The sequence below is a fragment of the Brassica napus genome, unplaced genomic scaffold, assembly GCF_020379485.1.
Source record: "Brassica napus cultivar Da-Ae unplaced genomic scaffold, Da-Ae ScsIHWf_40;HRSCAF=73, whole genome shotgun sequence".
In the NCBI taxonomy this organism is placed as follows: Eukaryota; Viridiplantae; Streptophyta; class Magnoliopsida; order Brassicales; family Brassicaceae; genus Brassica; species Brassica napus.
Window position 1 is genome coordinate 1 of NW_026016488.1, and position 22,910 is coordinate 22,910.

The 22,910-nt window shown below is 34.0% G+C and overlaps 3 long non-coding RNA genes across 4 annotated transcripts; 2 read left to right on the plus strand and 1 right to left on the minus strand.

The window, feature by feature from the left end:
* The first annotated feature begins 1,354 nt into the window (after positions 1 to 1,354).
* On the plus strand, positions 1,355 to 6,626 carry LOC106414762. 2 transcript variants are annotated; one of them, XR_007335782.1, is made up of 4 exons: positions 1,355 to 2,414; positions 2,484 to 2,565; positions 2,653 to 3,108; positions 3,400 to 6,626. It is a non-coding gene; the product is annotated as an uncharacterized LOC106414762 (long non-coding RNA). The 2 variants fall into 2 exon arrangements; XR_007335781.1 differs by having other exon boundaries at positions 3,403 to 6,626.
* Positions 6,627 to 19,287: 12,661 nt separating this feature from the next.
* Positions 19,288 to 22,018, minus strand: LOC125603849. The gene is made up of 2 exons (XR_007335780.1): positions 21,735 to 22,018; positions 19,288 to 21,646 (listed from the first exon to the last, which is right to left on the minus strand). It is a non-coding gene; the product is annotated as an uncharacterized LOC125603849 (long non-coding RNA).
* LOC111211089 lies at positions 19,309 to 20,089 on the plus strand. The gene is made up of 2 exons (XR_002662274.2): positions 19,309 to 19,550; positions 19,637 to 20,089. It is a non-coding gene; the product is annotated as an uncharacterized LOC111211089 (long non-coding RNA).
* Positions 22,019 to 22,910: the final 892 nt, after the last annotated feature.

A 22,910-nucleotide genomic window follows, 5' to 3' on the forward strand; every position in this document is an offset into this window, starting at 1 on the left:
TAGCTCCTTTGAAACTCACCAATCCATCTTTTGAATCCACATCAACAGAACTGAAAAAGAACAGAGGAAAAGACTGGGTGTGAATGATAAGACTTTAAAAGAGAAAAGAGAAATAAAACCAGAACAATTGGCGGAAGATTAGTTTCAAGAGCTTCTCAAATACCATGAGAATTAATGAGATTAGTGAGAATTATTCTGAGAGATTTTGGGAAGAACTAAGAGAGATATGTGGAGGATCCAGAGAGAGAGACAAATATTTGAGAAACAATTTTTCCTTAGATTAATTTAGTGTATACTATAGTTACATAAATAAATCTAGCAAGGAGAATAGGACAATGAAAATGATAAACAAATGAAGATGAATAAACTAATGAATACCAGATCTGGGTAAGTTACTTTCGGATAGTGACAACTCCCTTCTCTCTTCTTCGTTAGCATATCATGTGACTTTGGCTTGTTTTTCCACACTCCAACAGCTCTATCCAGTTGTCTCCACTTGTTTAAATTCGTCCAATACTTCAAGTAATATATTTAAATCAGTCTCACACATTTCTTTGTATTTTAGAGATCTCTTTTAGATCATTCACTACGGTTTCACTGTTTTTAATGATTCAATGTATGTTTTTTTTATTTTGAATCAGAAAAACTAGCTCAAAGATTTGAGCGAGTAAAGTTTGTTGATCTGCATCTTAAATAGAACCATGGTAATTTCAAGCATTTGATTGTGTTCCCATGCAGCTTAGTTGTAGTGATTGAAAGATAACTTTAGACGATTTGGTATCATTAATTTTGTGGAGTAGCAGCATGTTTTGTTGCTTTTATAGTTCTTATCTTTATTTTATGACTCGGAACTGATATCACATTATCTTACAGGTTTCTAGAAATTTTAGGTTCTGGAATTTTGTGTATTTGGAATTACCTGACACATGTGGATGAATAATTTTATTTTCTTTATCTGTTTTCATATGCACTAATATTCAATAATTTTTTTTTGTAATGAGTAATGATCAAAAGTGCAATTGGAAGATTATTTTTATGTATTCTATGAGGTTCCATAAAAGAAAGGACTTAGATTTTTGAGAAGAGACCAAAATTCTTAGTTTAGAGTCATTGTTGGTTTGTATGATTTAAATATCAAGTTCGGGTAGATTTGTGTAAAAACTTTGTTCTATAGTTTGGTTTGGTGTTTGGTTTGGTGTGGACAATGATATTATTTGTACGTGTAGATCAATTTTTGATTCAATTTTATTTCTATTATAAAACTGTCCAAGTTGGTATTATAATTCAATGATTAGTTAAGTCTGTTAAGTTGTGTTAAAAAAAAAGTTGAATCTGTTAAATTGATGACAAAAAGAAAGAACTCACTGATTTTAAAGTCAAATAAAGTTTGAACGAATTATAAATTTTACAATTGTTTTATACAAAACTTAAAAAAAAATGTATTTAAATCGTAACTAGGTTTAGTTAGTTTTTACTCATCCTACTTATCATCCTATATATGATTTCCAATAATAAGAAACAACAAATTGTGAGTTCAAATTATTTTAAATTTGTTAAACACAAATCGATAAATAAATAAAACAAATTTTCAAATTTCTACCAATTTAATAGTTTAAAATCAATTGTATTATATATTCACGAAATATGGTCATATATAAGTGTAAACTTTTTAAGTTAATTAAAAACTATACGAATATCCCGGACGTAGCCGAAAAAATCTATAGTTAAATTAATACTTAATTAATTTAATTTCTCATAGTATATTTTTATCAAAATTAATCTATATTCTTCATGAACTTAACAAAATGAATCTATTATTATTATGAAGCATATAAAACTTATTATTTGATTAAAATATACTATGCTAATATCTCTCTAAGTATGTGTCTTAATTCTGAGGTCAATGTGTCCAATGAAAGATAATTTCAACAGCTACTCATCTAACACTACTAAAAGCCGAATAAGAAGAGCAACGAGCGTGCCACGTAGGATTTTTTGTTCAGGCCAATCATGAAGCTCTGTTTCGCCACGTCGACAAAAAATATAACAGGTCCAGTAAATCTGGGCTGAACAAAAAAAAATAGGCCTATATAGAACAGCCCATATCTTATTCTACGCAGAATGTTCGTCGCCTTCAACTCCGACTCTTCCAATTCACTATTCTAATCTCTGCAATCTCTCTGTAATTATTACACCACAATCTTGCTCATTCAATTCTGATATTTTCTCCTATCTTCATTAGAGATTATCGTTCCACCTTCCTTTGTTTTTCCTATTATATAAACCCCTTGATGATATGATAAGACAGGTCCGTTAACTATTGTCATTCCAGCCTGAGTTATCTAAAATATGAACCCTCGACTCCAGATTCATAACACAATGACAATTTGTTGTTCTCTACATTTGAAAGTCAGGTATTAGTTTATTATTATACTTCACCACTCAATCTCTCAGCACTCAGTCTCTCTGTTTCCGATTTACAGTCGTAGAACTCGGCCTCACGCTGGTGCTGATCGTCTTCTCCGTCGTCGTTTTAGAAGCTTGGAGAAGGAGACACAGTAACGTGTACGTTCTTACTCGACTTTTCCGATTTGCTTCTCTCTCAGCTTCTATCCCTGTGTCTTGATCTTTCTAGCATTGGATTTTTCCCAGTTCTGTCGACACCGTGACAACTACACTCGAGGGTCCGACATCCTTAAAACAGGTACTGTCTGAATTCAATATATTTTTTTCTGGGATTTTTCTGTTAGTGTGTTTACAGTTAATGGAACTGAGAAAAGGTCTTACCTTTGAATCCTATTAGCCTATAGAACGTTTAAAGACGAGAGCTTTGACATTATTATTATTATTATTATTATTATTATTTTGTAGGAGAGTCTGTCTAACGATGTGTGTTGTTTAAGAAATAAAAGAGTAAAGCAGACAGATCGTGGATGCGCAGCTGTATGATAATAATTTCAAGAGAGGAGCAAGCAAAAAGCTTCACTTGAGAAGGAAATTCATCATACTGTCAGTAGAAAGATAAGAAGAAAAGTTGATGACGAGATCAACAACAGATTGAGTTTGGGAACACTTTTCTTCCAGCCTAACTTCCTGGTTACGGTTGAGGTAATGTAATACTTTGCTCGATTTGATTTAAGATGTGGCCAGGTCCTATTTTTGTTGCATATGGCGACATCATCTGATTGCTTTCATCTATTCTTCTCTTGAAGACTAGCATTTTTTTGGTCAAATTGATTTAGCTTAGAATCATAAATTTGTTTCCTCATGTAGTAATGTTCATTTATATTCTCTACTTTCATTACATGTTCCATTAAATTTCAATCTTTCTGGCATCAAGTAGAATGCAATAAACATCGGTGATTCTTTCTGAAACTCCAAAAAACATAATTTTTTCAGCAGATTCTTGAAGATGCTCCCAAAGTCTTAGATCTGCGATTGGCTACTTTATGAAATCCATTGAAGGGACATGCTGGATTATCTAATGATGATAAAGAAGAAAACGGAAGGACTCTAGAGGTACATGAAATTATCAATACCTTTTTGATGTATCTTAATACGGGTCATGAATCGTCTGGACACACGCATTATTTGGGCTACCCCGTCAGATACTACAGAAGATAAATGTAAAATAATAATATATGTTTATATAATCCTTTTGCATTTATTTTTACAAGCTTGAATAGTAATTTTCCTTATACACAGGATAACAAGATGCGATTGTTAAAAACTAAGCAGTGTACCAGAAATTGAGTAAAAAACAGAGACGTACAAATGTACAATGACTTACTACTACCTTTCTCAGGTGCCTCATTGCAAACAAGTTTAAGGCGTCTTAAATTGGTATGATTCATTACACAGTCTCTTACTGAATAAAAAGAGGTTTTTTTATGAGGTCATTGATGAGACACTTATTAGAGTAATAATATTCTCTATGCCTTTTCCCTTCCATGAAGCAAAAAGTGATGGCCAAATAAACGGCCAGTCTATTCTAATCGCGTACATGGAACACAATAAATCATCTTTAAACCCTTTTGTTTGTTCATTTTTCATGTTTATGTATTTAGCCAATATCATACCAAAAGGCTGGAAGGTACTTCTCACTTTGTTCAGGTACGTTCACCTAGAACATGAGATTTACCTGAAACCAAAGAAATATGAAACTTCAAGATGATAGGTATGTAGATATAACAGATTTGTGGCGCATTCAACAATTAAACTGTCTTTGTAATTTGTAGTTGGTGTTGTAAAAGAGTAACTAAACAACATGGTCAAGTTCATTCTACATGGATACATGCCACAACAAGGTTCATTCCTTCCTTTTCATTTAGGAAGCGATCTTTGTCCGGGAAAGATCTTGCCAAGCTCTAGATTTCCATTTTCCTTCATCTTGACAACTGAAGATGGGTTTAGCTACTGTAGCTTTCAAGCTGTGGGTTATGACTTCAACACTATCCAGCTGGTGAGAAGGGTTCTGTCTTGCTTTGATCCCAATAAATTCTTTGTAGGGTGTCGCAGTGAACGCGTACCAGCCGGAAATTAGTGTATACTTGGAAGATTATGGGTGCAGAGAGAATGGACCAGTGAATAGTGATGTATCATACGTTTGAAAACCTTGGCATGTAGTGTGCGTCGCCTAGACCTACCTTGAAGTGGGACTGGAGCAGGCTGAGCAGCAATAACAAAAGGACACGAGGGAATCTAGCAGAACTTTATCTGAACTCTTTTCGAGCTTTCTGTTTTTGCATTTTTTTTTAAGTAATGACTAATTATTTGTGAAGTTAAGGTATTCCTTTCAAAATCATGTGTGTTGTACAAATTTGCTTTAATATACAGCTTTGTACATTACTTATCTGTGTCTTTTCTTTGATTGTCGAGGATTGAATGAAAAAAAAAAACAAAATACTTGAATCATACCGCAGCGATATTAATCCTCAAGTTCAGAATCTGCCATATCATACAAACTTGAGTTTCCTATTAATTGTTAAACTGGAATATCAAATATCTTACCTCAATTCATATCTAACTAAATAAATTTTTAAACTGAATAGTGTACTTAGGATATTGAAATTTGAAAACTAATCATATTCATCAATAATATTACTTATAAAATATTAAAGAAATATACATTAACCATTTGTAAGTATGCATTCCTCTATTAATAAATTAGAAATAAGTGTTTATGGACTTAGTTGTTTTTTTTTAACGCTGATTTATTACGATCTTACAATTATGATATAGGAAAGATTACATAGACGATTCGACTACCTACCTTATGAAGACCTACCATTTGTAGTTAGGCACTTGGTTGTTATGTTTGGCTTAACAACAATGTGAACTTAGGATTGCTAACCAAAAAAATAAGAGAGAAGCGTTGATTGGTTTTACCCTTTTTCTATTGGTTTTACAAAAAAAACATATTAGGTCTATGTAAAATTCAAATATATCTTCTCGAAAACAAGTTAAACTCGCTAAACTCTCACTAAAAAGAAAATATTATGAGAACGAAAAAATACAAGTCAGAATTTCCAATTTATTATTCACAGCCTATATGTATTTCACTATTTCAAACAATTTTTTTTTTAAAATATATGAATTAACAAAAAATATTTACATTAGTTGACCACATACATTATATTTTAAAAACTAATCAAAATAATGCAGTGAAATTAGTAACAGCCATAACTCCGTTAACAAGATTTTAATTCGACGAATATCATCCCATATTTGGAGTCATGAGAGGTAATGATCGGAAAAAATAATAACAGACTATATTACTCTTCTTTACTGTCTTAATTATCAAATTATTTTTTTCCAGTAAAACTATTATATGATATCAACATATATGCTGTGCAGAGTAAAGATTCATCCTTTTAATTTACTGGAAGAAACCAACACAAATAATTTAGTTAAAATTTATTAAAAGATAACTAATAATTATTTATATAAAATAAATATAAGCTCAAGCAAATCAACTTATATACTAATACAATGAAAATTAGCAAAATTTAAATAAACGAACCATGCGCACACCACTACTTTACCATACATATGGTGTAACTTTTGTTTGGCTTACAGATGTACATACATTATTAAATATATAAATGTGAAAACTAACAAATTAAAAATGTAATACATTATGATTAATACATCTTATTTATAGGGAAGCTAATGTTTGCTTCATCATCGGTCATCGGTGACACAATTTTACTTTGGCAACACAATACAAATCATTAGAGACTTCAGAAGCATGATAAGAGTCAAGTTTAATGCATGAGTTTGGACAAAACAACACCAAACTCAGAGGATGATCTTCAAGAAAACTTAACTAAAATCAACATTTCAAATCTTCCAGACTGTCTAATAATTTAGATAGCATAATCAGTCTAAGTATAAAATATATATATTCAAATATGAATTCTAAAATAATATAAATTTAATTTAAATATATGGGAAAAAATCCGGACGTAGCCCGGGAAAATCTCTAGTGGATATAAAAGTTACACAATTCCGATCTATATTGAAAAATACTAGGTAAAGAACCCGTGCGATATTAATTATCAACTGAAACCCGACATTGGTTTAAAATGAAAAAATTAAACCGGACAAAAAGATACAAAAATTAACTGAAATCGAAAAGAATATCCTAAACCTAAACACTGCTTTGACCGTCCAAAATAAAGAATTAATATTGCAGTTTTCATGCTAAATTGTCGAAATGCAGTTTTAAGTGAATTTATATATATATATATATATATATATAATATTATATTATTTAGCATGAAAAGAATATTCTTTGGATGATAAGAGACACATCATTACATATTTTTACAATCTCTTAACACATTATATTTTGGATGAAAAGATGCAATTATGAAAATACATATTCTTAAATATGTATATATATAAATATATATTGCAAACGAATTTTTTTTAAGAAAGTGATATAACTCTTCAAAACATTTTTTCTGTAAGGTTGAATTTTTTAAAAACAGTACAGTATAAAAATTATGATAATTTGGTGGTGAAAAAAATTATGATAATTTGGTGGTGAAAAAAATTATAAACAACACACAATCTATATAGAGTTAAAAGACATAAGAGCAAAAATATGCCACTTTATAACAAAAGGAGAAACAAGACGATACAATAAACAAGTATGAGAGGAACATTATAACGAAAAGACCCACCCGTAAAAATTAATTAGGTTTGCTATTCGTAGGAAAATAAAAATTGAATTTAACACTGGAATTTATTCTTAATCTTTAATCTAGTGGCTCAGATTTTATTTAGAATCATGAATATGACATCATACACTACAAGAAAACATTTTTTTTTACTAGGGCAGTATTCGTTGTAAATTCGTCGTAAACGGTGTGTTACGACGAATTAACGTCGAAAGACGTTTCGTTGTTAAACGTCCGTCGTAACGGAGGTTTCGTCGTAAACGACTCCTTACGTTTACGACGAAATATATTCCTCGTAAAGCGCAGGGAAAGGATTCGTCGTAAACGACACGTAAGCTTTCGTCGTAAAGCCCACGTAATTAAAACGATGTAAAGCATACGTAAATACATTCGTTGTAAATCACTCGTAAACATTTCGATGTAAAACCCTCGTAAATGTTTCGATGTTAATCACTCGTAAACATTCGATGTAAACTCTATGTAATGTTTACGAGGAGTTTACATCGTTTCTTATTATATTATTATTAATTACTATATAATAAATTTTAATTTATATTTAATATTCAGAATTTAAAATAATTTAAATTTTAAAATGAAAAAAGAAATTGGAAAACATATTTTAAAAAGTCATACAATAATATTTAAATTCATAATACAAACAGAAAAAATAAAAAAACTACATATTCTAGAATTAGTTTGGGGGGTTGCTCGGCTGTTGACGGGTTGGATCGGACTCTTGGGGATCTCGTGGTGGCATTCCAAGAACGGCTCGTCTCTCACTCAACATTCTCTGCATAACCGGGTTTTCCACGGCCATCACGTCTAGCAAATCCTCAAGAGAGTCTAAACGAACCTGCTGGCTATCCATTCGAGCCTTCATCTGAGCAGTCTCTTCATCCCGTCTCGAAGTGTATGACGAAGTTGCCCTTGCAACTTCGTTAACAGAGCCTATGCCGACTATCCGTCCCTTCTTTTTAGGAGCCACCTATAAAATCAAAACATATATTAATATAGTTAATTATGTTAAAATATTTAAAATAATGTAAACAAAAATTTTAAGTTGTACCTCTTCGAAGATTTTGTCGACCTCTTCGGTGGACAATGTGACTGGAAATCCATCGGGAGACTCCTGGGTTAGTTGCGTCTCCCGTTCTTCAATCCGACCAGCCACTGTTTGGAAGAGTTTCTCAGATGCAGGATCCACAAAAACTCCGTCGGATGTGGCGTGAGTCATCTTGAATAGGTCAGACAGAGAAGGTAAGACTCCCGTCTTCTCGAACTACAAAAAAAAATTAAATTAAATATTATAAATTATATTAATTGAATATTTTAAAATATATATTTAAAACAAAACTTACAGCTTCTAGACGGACTTCTGCATGAGGTTTTTGTCCGGTTCTGTGAAGCATGGGCAAATGACCATCTTTATCCTTCGTCCTTCGAGAAGCCGAGCACGAATTGGCCTTTTTGATCGAAGAGGGGTGCTCCCAATAGGCGATGAGGACATCCCACACATCCGTCGTGAGCTCAGTGGGCTTTCCCTCATACCCGTAGATCTCCCACTTGTCCTTCCAATCAGAGACTGTGTTGCAGAGGCGTATCTTTGCCTTTGCAACGGATTCCGCCTTCACCCTCTCGGTGATTCCCAAAGACCAATGCCACTTTTGTTGAAACATAAATTTTTTAAAAAAATTACAATTAATAATAAATATTAAAAATATATATATATATATATTTAAAAGTGAAAATTTAATTAAATTTAAAAATCTTACCACAAAACATTTAAACCACGTGATCTTAACGTGATTTGGTGTCTTGCTCCAGTTCGGGTATGCCCCGTCGTAGTAACCCTTAATCGTCGCCGAAACGCTCCGGCTAACACGGTTGTTAGCCCCAAACCTGAAAAAAACAATTTAACCGTTAGAAAATAAAAATTAATTAAATTTTAATGTAATAAAAATTAATAACTTACCAATAAGTTCCTCGGGGTCTATCGGGGTCTAGAACATCCAAACCCTCCCGTCCAGGCTGGGCAAGCAAATCCTCCACCGTATATCTCGCGAAGGGAGCATATGAAGGCACACGCAAATCCGGTTGAACTGCACCTTCTAGGACAGGCTCAGGTGCAGCCGCTGGAGGAGGAGGTGGAGGCATCTGCGGTGGAAGAGGAGGACTCGAAAAAACTCTCTGAGAAGTCTGAGAGTCTAGAACTGCATCGGAAGACGATGGACCGGAAGAAGAGGTACCGGAACCATCGCCAAACAACTGGGCATAAGTAGGTGCTGCTGGTTTCCTTCTAGGAGCCATCTAAAAAAATTTAAATAAATTTAATCAATTATGACGACATAATTAAAAAATTATTCCGTTACCTAACTAATCACCTAAACTATAGTATTCCGTCATCTAACTAATCTCCTAAGCTAATTATCTAACTAATCACCTAAACTAATTACCTAACTAATTAATAACCTAAACTAACTTAAAAAAAAAAGGAGGAAAGAGAATGTACCTTAGAGGGAGAGGAGAGGAATTTGGGAGGAATGAACGAGGCTGCCTCGTCTCGGCGTCTCAATATATAGAAAAAGATGCGTCATAAACGCGACGTAATATTACGACGAAGTTACCAGACCCGCGTTTTCATTTACGACGAAGTTACCAGGCCCGCGTTTTTCAATTTACGACGAAATTACGTCGAAACGTCAGTTTACGACGAATTTACCAGGCCCGCGTTTACGACGAAGTTACCAGGCCCGCGTTTTTCCATTTACGACGAAATTACGTGGAATCGATTAAACCATTTACGACGAAGTTACCATGCCCGTGTTATTTTTACAACGATTTTACAACGCTTAACCCTAAACACCGAGAATGAAATCCCTAAACCCCAAAGTCACATATCATCTAACATCATATCTCTTCTCTACTACTTTGTGCTCTTTCTCCAACTTAAACTCTAAAACCCTAAAACTCCAAATAATTTTTTAAAAACTAAAGAAATACATATTATATAAAACAACATTTGTTACACATACATTAGGATGGTAAAAAAACAATATTTCTTTAAACATACGTTACAATAGAGAAATACAACATTTGTTACATATATTACATCACTCTAAATCGTTTTCGTTCTCATCAATATTACATCACTCTAAATCGTTTTCGTTCTCATCACTATCATTACAATCATCATCGTCGCTTCTCTCGAACTCGTCTTCACGTGCTTCATCTGTCGCATCTTCGGGAATAACTTCATATTGAAAGTTTTGCGGGTCAATCAAAAGGATTTCATCAGTTGGTTGTTCTGGTACCTCAACTTCATTGATAGCGTCTTCTTCTTGCAAGGGCGGTTCTTCTCCAGCGACAATGCGTCCACGAGGTGTAATTTTTATAGCAGCTAACCAGTTTATCCCGGAAGTTCGAAGCCGAGGATAAGGAAGGAAGCTAACTTGCTCGACTTGTGAAGCTAAAATGAAAGGCTCAAATTTGTTGTATCTTCTCCCAAAATTGACATCCACAACACCAAATTTGTTATACCGAATCCCTCGGTTCACAACAGGATCGAACCATTCACATTTGAAGAGGACACATTTTAGCTTCAATAACCCCGGAAATTCCACTTCAATAATCTCCTGCAAGATCCCGTAAAAGTCCGTTTCACCTTTCACACATATTCCGTAGTTACTCGTTGCCCGATGTCTCCCATACTCGTATGTGTGAAAGGTAAATCCTCGTGTGAAATGCATAGGTGATGTGGTGACCTTTGCAACTGGACCTTGAACCAATTCGTGAAACCATACGGGATAATAAGGATCGTCATAATCAACCTGCACAAAGCAGTTATTCTTAATTAATATTGATGTATCAAAACACTTACTTAATTAATCAATGTATGAGATATAATACGTACCTGTGATTTTAACCACTTGACAAAGTGCTTATCTTTACGTGTGTCCACATCAGTTGCAGATATTCCTGGTATTGTTTCTTCAACTTGAGATACAAACATGCTGCAAATTAAACAAATAATCAAGTCATACATAATTAACTTCAATTCATATAATTAACATTCACAAAAATATATACATTTCAAAGTAACGGGTCACTGCATCCTCGCAGTTGAGCAGAATATAAGTGTGGGCACTATGTTTATCCTCTTCACATGACCACCATACTTCTTTCGTTTTACCACCAAACCGTGCAATTTCGCAGAAAATGTCAGGAACACCATCAATTGGATATGATGTCGGTACTCCACCATCATCATATCTTCTAGGAACTCTTTTCCTCGTACAAACAGTTGGAGCAAAGTAGTATGATGTGAAGTTAAATGTTTCGGCTGTCAAACTCCCCGCAACTATTGAACCTTCCACCTTTGCAAGATTTCTTGCTTTCCCCTTCAAATGTTTCATCTGTCGCTCATACGGATACATCCATCCATTGTGAAAAGGTCCACGAAGCAATGCTTCATACGGTAGGTGGACAACTAGATGCTCCATGACGTCAAAAAATGAAGGAGAAAATATCTTCTCCAGGTTGCACAATATGATCGGAATGTTATGATGAAGTTGTTCGATGACTTCTTCCTTGAACGTACGTGTGCTAAGATCTCTGAAAAAGCGCCGATGGCTGTATATTGCAAAAGTAATCAAATTAATAACATTTCATAACATATGTATATATATTATAAAATTATAATTACCTGCAAGTGCTTCATGGACATTTGCTGGAAGGAGCTCGGCAAAAGCAAATGCAAGTAGTCGTTGCATAAACACATGACAATCATGACTCTTCATTCCGGAGAACTTTTGACCTCGTTCAACACATCTTGACAGATTTGAAACATAACCATCAGGAAACTTAACTTCTGATGCAACCCAGTCAAACAAGGTTGTTTTGGCTTCTGATGACAACCGGAAGATGGGAACATGAACGTTTCCATTGCTCTTGATATGTAACTCACTTCTTGAGCAAATATCAGGTAAGTCCATCCTTGACTTTTTGTTATCTTTTGTCTTCCCAGGGACGTTAAGTAATGTATTCATGATGTTCTCAAAAAAGTTCTTCTCAATATGCATGACATCCAGATTGTGGCGTAAGAGAAGATCCTTCCAATAGGGTAGCTCCCAAAATATACTCTTCTTATGCCAATTGTGAGACACACCATACCCATCAGGCATATTTCCAGGAACATGCCAATTTCCTCCAACTTTAACTGTTTTCTGAGCTCCGTAATAATCAATGTCTGCTTCGATCTGCTGGCCAGTGAGATATGGAGGAGGACCGTCTCTGACAATTTTTTTGTGCCGAAACAATGTCTTATTTCTTCTGTACGGATGGGCAAGTGGAAGAAAGCGACGATGACAATCAAACCAACAACTCTTCCTACCATTCTTCAGTTGAAAAACATCTGTCAATCCAAGACAATATGGACAAGATAATCTTCCCTGTGTTGTCCAGCCAGACAACATCCCATAAGCAGGGAAATCACTTATCGTCCACAGCAGAACTGCTCGCATCGTAAAATTGTTTTTCAAGGAACAATCGTACGTCCTCACCCCTTCTGACCACAATTGCTTTAGCTCTTCTATCAACGGTTGAAGAAAAACATCAAGAGACCGTTTTGGATGCTTCGGCCCAGGGATTAATATGGTCAAAAATAGAAATTCTTGTTCCATGCACATATCCGGCGGTAAATTGTACGGCGTAAGAATGACTGGCCACAAAGAATATTGTCTACCAGACATTCCAAATAGACTAAATCCATCGGTGCATAACCCAAGATAGACATTCCGAATTTTTGTAGCAAAATCTGCGTGTACCTTGTTGAAATGTTTCCACGCTCTTGCGCCTGATGGATGTGCAACCTCACCATCTCTCTGGACATGTTCCGCATGCCACCTCATCGACGCAGCAGTCCTCTCAGATTGATATAATCTTTTCAATCTGTCTGTAATTGGTAGGTACCACATCCTTTGGTACGGTACCCTATTCCTCCCACGGCCTTGCGGTTTGAATCGTGGTTTTTTGCAGAATCGACACTCTTCTAACTTGTCATCTTCTTTCCAATAGATCATGCAGTTGTCGATGCAAACATCAATCATCTCCGAAGGCAACCCAAGACTATAAACCAATTTCTGAATCTCATAATAAGATTCAGCAGACACGTTGTCTTCTGGCAAATACTCTTTAAACAACTCCGCCCATGCATCCATGCAATTCTCAGGTAAATTATGATCCGTTTTAATATTCATCATCCTAGCTGCTAGAGACAATTTAGAGAGGCCTTCTCTACAACCAGTGTAGATTGGTTGATTTGCAACATCTAGCATTTCATAAAACCTTTTTGCATCCAAATTAGGTTCTTCTACATTTCCAGTTCCATCAGCTATTGTTGTAGTTGTTTCTAAAAATGCATCACTAATCATATCTTGAACCCTATCATGATCTACCATCTGCTCCTGATCTTGATGATAATTATATTCATTATGCAAATGATTCGGTTGTTCACTATGATGACCATCCTCAAAATTATTATTACTACTACTAGCTTCATTTCCCCCATAACCCTCTCCATGTTGATACCAAATGTAGTACTGTGGTGTAAATCCTCTGTTTACTAGATGCTTCCATACAGTTTCACTACGTGCAAATTTTGAATTCTTGCATTTTCGACAGGGGCAGAACATCTTACCGCTTTCCTGTGTGATCGGTGTACAGCCCGCCTGGTGCATGAATGTCTCTAGCCCGCTCAGAAATGCGTTCGTCACCCTCCCGTCGGAATCTTTGTGCAAATACATCCAACTCCGTAACTCGTAAATACTACCGCCACCGGCCATTTTTTCTTAAATTTTTTTTTGAAATTTTTTTTTCTGATTTTTTTTTCCGTTTGTGTGTTGTGAGGAAGAGAGTTGTGAGGAAGAGAGTTGTGAGAAATGACATATATATAGAGAAATTTTCGAGTTGGGTAGTTGAAATATAACAACGATTTTACAAGGAATATTTTACATGGTTTTAACATAATATTTACAACAACTTTACGACGGAATTAGGTAAGTTAAAGCGCATTGAATACACGTTTTCACCTAAATATAACGGTAACATGTTTCGTTGTAATGTCGATGTAATGATTACGACGTATTTCTACTTCGTAAACTTACATGGATTTTACGACGAAAACTGTTCGTCGTAAATTTACATGGCGTTTACGACGAAAGTTGGATTCCTCGTAACTTCGTTGTAAACACCATGTAAATTTACGACGAAATATTTTCGTCGTAAATTTTCGTTGTTTTGGACACGTTTTCTTGTAGTGATAGTTTCACTAAGTAAAAGTCGTGTTCATTCTTTGAAGAGTTAATATCTTTTCAACAACTTAGCCATTGGACTTTTTCATAATAGAAAAGTTGTATATTTTTCAGAATTTTAACCACTAAATTCTTTCATAATAGAAACCTTTTAAAAATTTATTCACTTGAGCAAAAAAAAAAGCATTTTCATTTATTAAAGAATTGTAATTTCAGAAAATTAATCACCCAAAATTTTCATTAAACCCTTTCATAATAAAAATTTATATATTTTCAAAAGATTAACTATTGAACTTTTTCATAAGAGGTTAACAAATTTATCTAACAGTCAGTTAAAAACTTTTTTTTACTTAGCACTTTTTGGCATCCTAAAATGTGATTTTTCACAGACAATATCTCCAATAATAACTGTTTCTGTAATTCTAGAATTTAGCATGCAACCTTTCATGCAAACACAAATAAAATTCTAGAACATGTTAACCAAAAGGTGCAACTATCCATAAATATCCTTCTTCGTGATAAGACAGCATTTTTAGTGATTTTTTTTTTATTGTTTTACTGGTTTTACCACAACAAAAACAATCCATCTGTATAGTATCACACTACCTTTGAAGAAACTATTTACGTGAATCTACAATAGACAAACTTTCATAATGCATAAAATCTATACTATTATTTTTATGCACTTGGGTTGGTGTTCTTTTCAACTTTGACCAATCAAATATTATCCCTCAGTGCTTTTTTCAAGTTTGTTGAATTTCCCACAATAATGTGTACACATGTCAACAACAAAATTTGCCGATATGTAAAGTGAAGGCACTTATCCACAAATTGATGCATATATACGTTCGTTTACGTGTTTATGAGATTACAACACAATTTCAGACTATCGGTTTAAACAAATGCCTTATGTTTAACAACGGTTATAAGATTCTCTAGACCAAGACTGCAATCTGTAACTTCAAATGACCAAATCAGTGAAAGATTTGTATTAAGAAAATATTTATCATTTTATTTCAAAACGTTGAAGTAACGATTTTTTAAAATCGGGCTGGTTCAAATGATAATTTACATGGATTCTTCTCAACAAAACATAAAAAGGAAAAACCTCACAAAAGAGTATGAAGAGAAAAATATGATACCAATCGTTTTCCAAAACCCACAGATATCAATTTAGGGAATCCCAAATTCAAACCAGAAAAGCCAACAGATTTGGTAGACATGCCTTTTGATCTAAGGGTCGAGCAAAACAAGGAACGAAGAACGATGAAGATGGGGTGAAGGTGGGAATAAAAATCAGGAAACAACCACGGTAAATTTGATTGATGAAAAATCAGACGATATAAGAGAATAATTGGAAGGTGTAGAATATCAAAGAAGAAATTACATGTATAAATATTTTCAAGAGACTCCACACGAAGGTACCATTTCTTTTTTGTTTGCAAATTTTTTGTTAATGCATTTTTCATTGCTCACAACTAATATATATAGACCAAAGATTGCAACGGTTAACCACCAAAAATTGCAATTATTAATTGAGTTTCAAATGTTGTAATGGTTGAACACCAAAACTTGCAATGGTTAGCTATTAAAAGTTGTAATAAGTTCCTTTAAACAGTTGCAAATATTAATCTACACAATTGCAAGAATTCATTTAAATGGCTGCAACGATTCACAACGATTCACATAAATCTACCACAGAACATTATCTACGTATGAAACTAAAAAAAAAAATATAATTTTAAGAACACACAAAGCAATTACAAGTGAAAAGGTACAATAAACAACTATAAGATAAAATGATACATGTTTCGAGCAAAGTTGAAAAGACTCATTCGTAGATATTGTTTGGAAACAGTACTATAGCCTGAAAATATTGTTTTCAATTTCATAAAAAATAAATATTTATTAGATGAAAATGAAACTCATATCATTTCAATATTGTGACCAATATGGATTTTTCTTCAATAATAAATAATAACAACGGGTTTTTGATGATCATCTGCAAAGAGAAAAAGTAATAATAATAATAATAATAATAATAATAATAATAATAATAATAATAATAATAATAATAATAATAATAATACAGTTATAAAACACAAACATAATAAATATAATTAAAAATACATACATTAAATAGAAATACAATTTTTTAAAAATAAAAACAGCTATAACCTAAAAGATATCAAAAACTGCTGTAAACAAAAAAGTACAATAAACAGTCATGAGAAAAATTAAAATGAAAAGACACATCCCTTAGAATTAAAATGATACATGTTTCGAGCAAAGTTGAAAAGACTCATTCGTAGATATTGTTTGGAAACAGTACTATAGCCTGAAAATATTGTTTTCTATTTCATAAAAAATAAATATTTATTAGATGAAAATGAAACTCATATCATTTCAATATTGTGACCAATATGGATTTTTCTTCAATAATAAATAATAACAACTGGTTTTTGATGATCATCTGCAAAGAGAAAAAATAATAATAATAATAATAATAATAAAACAGTTATAAAACACAAACATAATAAATATAATTAAAAATACATACATTAAATAGAAATACAATTTTTTAAAAATAAAAACAGTTATAACCTAAAAGATATCAAAAACTGCTGTAAACAAAAAAGTACAATAAACAGTCATGAGCAAAATTAAAATGAAAAGACACATCACTTAGAATTAATTAGGATTGCTATTATTAGTAGATATGAGTAAAATAAAAAATAATTTTTTTAGACAAATCTAAACACAACACGTGTTGCATTACTGTTCATCTTCTTCATATCAGACTTCGTATATGACATTGAAGCATAGATAGTGAAATGAACTGTGGACAATGAATCATAGATAGTGAGATGAGCTGTGGACAATAAATCATAGATGGTGGAATGAATCGTCAATATTGAATAGTGGAATGAATCCTGGACAGTGAATCATGGATGATAGAGTAAAATTAATCATGGACGGTGAATCGTGGACAGTTTTGGACAGTGAATCACGGACAGTACGAAGCGTAGTCAGCGAACTTAATCGTGAACTGGAAATCGTGGACGATTGACCGTGGACAGTGAATCATAAATCATTCATTACTCACAAACTTAAAAGAAAAAAAAAAACAAAAAACTTATCTTTTCTTGCAGTAAAGTCAAGTACGGATTTGCCACCAATTTTTTGTGTAGTGTTAGTGGAGTTTGTTTCATGAAAATGATCATGTTAAGAACAAAGCTAATGAAAATTCAGATCAACAATACGTCTTTTTGGAAGGGATGTGACATTTCCAAGTAGAACATGGAGAATAGAGGTTTTATCAATTCTGAAATTCGGTATGTCCTGCTTTTGAATCTTCACTGCTTTCATGACATCCTTGGTCACTCTACCTTGCTTGAACAAATATAACATGTGTCGAGTTAACTTAAGGGCAAGATGTAAGTGTACCGACTGACAGATTAGAGAGAAGAGTCAAACTCACTTTTATGGTTTGACATCAAACCATTTGTATCTTGGTTCCTCAACACCAATGATTCCAAGACATACACATGGTGTATGATTACGAAAGTCACAGTAGTAACCAGACCAAACCATGTCTCTTGTTATTTTTAGTCATACACAATCGCGTGAAGGAATTTTTCTGGACGTGAAAGAACAGTTGATTGGGAGTAGTTGGATTTCACATATGAATCTTGAGAAGAAATCACATTAGTTGATTCATCATTTTCAATGGACGTCAACAATTATTTTCATGATATCAGTCATATGAAGAGTGTTAAATATGAGAAGCAATGTCCATTGATAAACTTAGGCAAGGAAAGTACCTAAAACTCTACTTATTCTTGTTTGAATAGGTTTGTCCCTTGAGAATTAATGCATGTGTGTGTGCATTGTTTGAATAAGGTACTTGGAGCTCATGATAAAAGTCTGGTCGTGGATCAAACCTTTTGATGATGGCAGGATGTCAGAAGAAAGGAGGAGACAAAGAACCAGCCACATTGAGACTTCCAAGCAGTTTTGAGTGTGAAACAAGGAAGGCATTGGTGCCTGCTTGCCATTGAAGTAAGACTATGATCCAGGGTTTATGAGTCCCTAAACTTGATTATAAGACTCATAAACCCACTGGCTAATCCCTAGGCTGTGGGTGGTTACACTTTTTTTTCCTAAGTGATGGTTTTATCCCATGAGGTTTTCCACACTTAGGTTTTTAATGAGGCAAGTGCTCTCAGTTCCAAGCTTTTCCAAGGATCTCCTATGGCCAAGCTTGAGTTGGAGTGTTGACATGAAGCAATAAAAAGCAAGAGTAAAGACATGAAGAACCTGATTGATCATGGACAGGATATCATGGACAGAGGATCATGGACAGGAAATCATGGACATGAAAACTGAGGCAAAGAATGAGTTGTGGAGACTAATATGGACATTAGGAACCTCTAAGAAGTCAAGGTAACCAGTTTGAATTCAAAAGAAAAGATCTGGTTTGAATTAGACAAGAAGTCACATGTGTTGCTTTGGAGAAGCAGCTGGACTAGTCACTTTCACTCGAGCGGGCTGTGCCAACCTCTCTCGTGTCCCTTTTTTCTCATCTGGTCATGCCTTCCCTTGTCCATATTCTCCTTTGGCCTTATCTCATTCCCTAGAGAATTATTTATTTATGTTTATCTTGCTTAGTAATTGTTTAATCATGTGTATTGCCTATTTAAAGGCTTCTCCATCACTTGTAACATAACATCAAGAATCAATATACAAGTTTCTCTCAGTCTAAATTTATGGCTCTCTCTCTCTATCTTGTGTCTAAACAATATTCACAATGTAGAGAGTTAAGCATTATGGTTTAGAGGCTGCCTTAACTCTTTCTCTCTTAACGCAGCTTAATACTTGTAAACTCATTCTAGTATATCAAAACAAATTTCAAACATTGGCTTCAAGTATTTTTTTTTCTTTCTCTTTGTTGTGATAGCAGTTGGGACACCAAAACACACGATGGCAGCCCCTGTCAAGAATTGCTGAGCGCAGGCATAACGTGCATCAGCCATGAGCGACCCAATTCTCTCTGGTTTAACATCATCACTCCTCTCTCTCCAGAAACTTTCTAACATTGCCTTCACAAACTGGCTAATATCTTCTGTTACATCCCACAAGGTTGCCACAATGACAGGGGAACCGGCTAGCAGGAAAGATATCGGAACACTTTTTGGTACATATCTGCCTCCTCTATATGGCAAACCGCTGCAGCATCCCATAAGAAAAGCTGCAGAACATCTGTCCATATTCTCTACTTTGCGCATGGGAATATATTGAAAAATGTCATGATGGAAACAAACTCACTTTCAAAGGCAATTGAGAAGAAAGAAGAAACTCGACCATTTTCTTTTCTTATGTTAAAAAAAAAAGAAAATGTTTTTAAAAAATTGTAAAATTACAGAAGTTTTAAAAAAATGTTTTTTCTTTGGGGTTTGTGATTTTTTTATTTTGTTTTATTATTTGTGTGTTTTGAGGGGACGTGACATCTCTCATCTGCTGTCTCTGCATCATCTTCTCTTTTGTATTACTCAAATGATTTTATAAGATTAATGAAAGGAATGTTATTATTCAGTCTCTGAAACATGTTTTCTATGTGGAATAATCACCTTATGATTGTACAACTAGTGGACATCGTTCTATCAAATCTCTTTGTGATTATTGTACTGATGGATCTCTTTGGTATTATTGTACTATAGTCAGTTTTGTTGAACCACATATAGAAATAGTGCTTTTGGAATAGTTGACTCCACTTATGATTATGATTAGGTCCTTAATCTATCACTAATTAGGTACTACATACTAAATTTTTAATAGTCATTTATTAGTTGGTTAGTGATAAACTGAAAACAAAACACTCCAAACGTATACTTCTAAAATCTTTTCGATGGGTTAATATGTTTAATTGGTTCTCAACCAACTCCGTGTACATACTTTGAGTTATCTTGTTGTTTAGGAAACAATATTTGTACTACCTAAAAGGCCAAAACTGATAATGGAGATTAAAAAAAAATTGATTAACAAGATAAACCAAAGAAAGCCTATAGGAGTTTGATTAGTAGATTAAAAACTAACGTTCATTGACATAAAACTATTGGGTATGGGTTTGGATTGGGTTTTTATATACACTAGGTGCATAGTCCCCGCGCAAGCGCGGAGTCGGCTACATTATAGGTGTATTGTATAGTTTTGTTTACGGAATTTTATTGTTTTTTGTCTATAATGTGATTGATGGGACTTTGGATATTACATAAGTTGATGAGTTTGATATAAGAATGAACGATGAAGTCATATGTTGATATTTTTATATCTTATATGTTCAAAGTTGAGGGTGATGGAACTTGTTAGTGTTTACTTAGGTAGTTGTTTGTATATAAATCAAATAGTGCATGGAAAAAGATAATAAATTTAGATTTAAAATGTTAGGGTTTCAAAATAACTGGGCCTTGAATCTGTGGTTTAGTCTAATACTGAAAAAACTGTTAGGATTTCAACTCCTTTTTTTCTCTATGTCGGGAATGTGGGCACTAATTTCCCGATTCATGTAGGTAAAATTGTTTCTTAGTTTGTGAGATTGAAAAGCGTAGATTGATTTTAAGCATGATTGATGAGAGGTTTACTTGCATCAGCTTCGTCTGCCGTGGGTGTTGAGTTTCGTCGGCGCCAGATGTTAGACATGCAAGAGAGAAGATCTGAATATGTTAATTTCGTGTTTTGTTTTTTCTTCTCTCGTGTTTTGTGGGTTCCACTCTTTGCTCAGGCTGTACAAAAGATGAAGTCTGGCTAGGCCGTCTCACTTCTCTGAAATATTCCCTTGATTAACCTCCTACCAACATCTATCTTCTGATTCTGTCTTGAAGTCGATGAGCTTCCAAAAAAATTAGCTTTCATCTGCTATTCCGCTTGGAATGGAGAGTTCTGAAATGCCGCATAAAAAACATATTGGCAAATAACTAATGATTGTCAACAACTATCACTATACTAAATAGAAAATAAATCAAGGTTTTTTGTTCTGCACAAACTAAAATCTTACAACAGGGTTGTCACGGTTTTTTTTCAGGAGCAAGATCTTTTTCTTCCCAGAAACCATAGTCAATGCAATTCTTGGGAGAGAGCTATCCATGACAGAGGCTAAAGTTGCGTAGATGAAAAAATAGATCAGAAACACAGTAGATTTTTTCAGATAAGGAAAATATGGGATAAGTTGTTGACTAATTACCAGTTTCAGTTGTTGGTATGTCATTCCACTTGAATTTGCCTGATTGTAATCTTGCTTGGAGCTGCCAAATATGCTATGTTTACCAATTTCTAGGTTTGTGTTCGCAATCACTTGGAGCACCTAGCAACCTCAAAACGATCTACTTTCACAATGGAATCTGCTTTCAAAGATGGCATGTAATGATTAGCATGTCCGACGGGAGTAAACCCATGAATCACGGAATCTGCAAATAGTATTACCCAACAAAGAATCAGGAAATAAATTAAAACAATTATGTTAAATAAGTGTGATAAATCGAAGATTAACTTACCTTTTCATCGAGGAAAAGAACCGTGATTCCCACAAATTCCCTGTCTTTCTTGAAGTTCAGGGAATCCCAGAAGCGGAGGAAGCCAGAGGCTATGCTCTGACTACTAAGACCAAGACGGAGAGACTCGAAGGTTGAGTGACGGACGCCGGGACGCCGGTTTGACGAACTGGAGAGGCAGAGAGAAACATTTTCTAAAAGATGGTTAAAGCTAAGAGGAATCAATGAGTTATGTGGAGATGCAGATTGAGTTCATCAAAGATGAGAATCATATATATATGGTTTACAGAGGGGCTACAAATCAGGAACATTTATGATCAAGCGATTTAAGATGGAGACATGAAGAGTTCATCGGTGAAAAAATAGATTACGAACATACACACGGCGCAACTCTGTAACTCAGACTTGTTTGAGACAATGATGAAAAGAACCCATATTAAACTACAACAGTTTACAATATAGGAAAACCATAATTGTTGCAAACTTAAGCTTTTTTCATATAACGTGATGAATCCTATTTAAAAATGAAACTCATAACACACTTGTAGGTCCGACCCTCAGAGGAAGCCGAAGAAGCAATGGCTTCCGACCTTCATAAATATATATTAGGTTCGGCCATCAATGTACAAAGGTATCAGTTAGCTTAGTGGTATAAATGTTGGTGTTTATATCTCAATAACCCGGGTTCGAGCCATAGACTTGACACTTTTTTATACTTTTTAAAAGTGGGGCCCACAAAACGATGACGTGGCGCGCTGAGAAGTGAGCAAAAACTGATCTATTATAATATAGATTAGTGGAGTATCTGGAGACTATTAGACCACAAACCTAACTTAAGAATCAAAGGTTGATGTTGCTAATTTTAGATT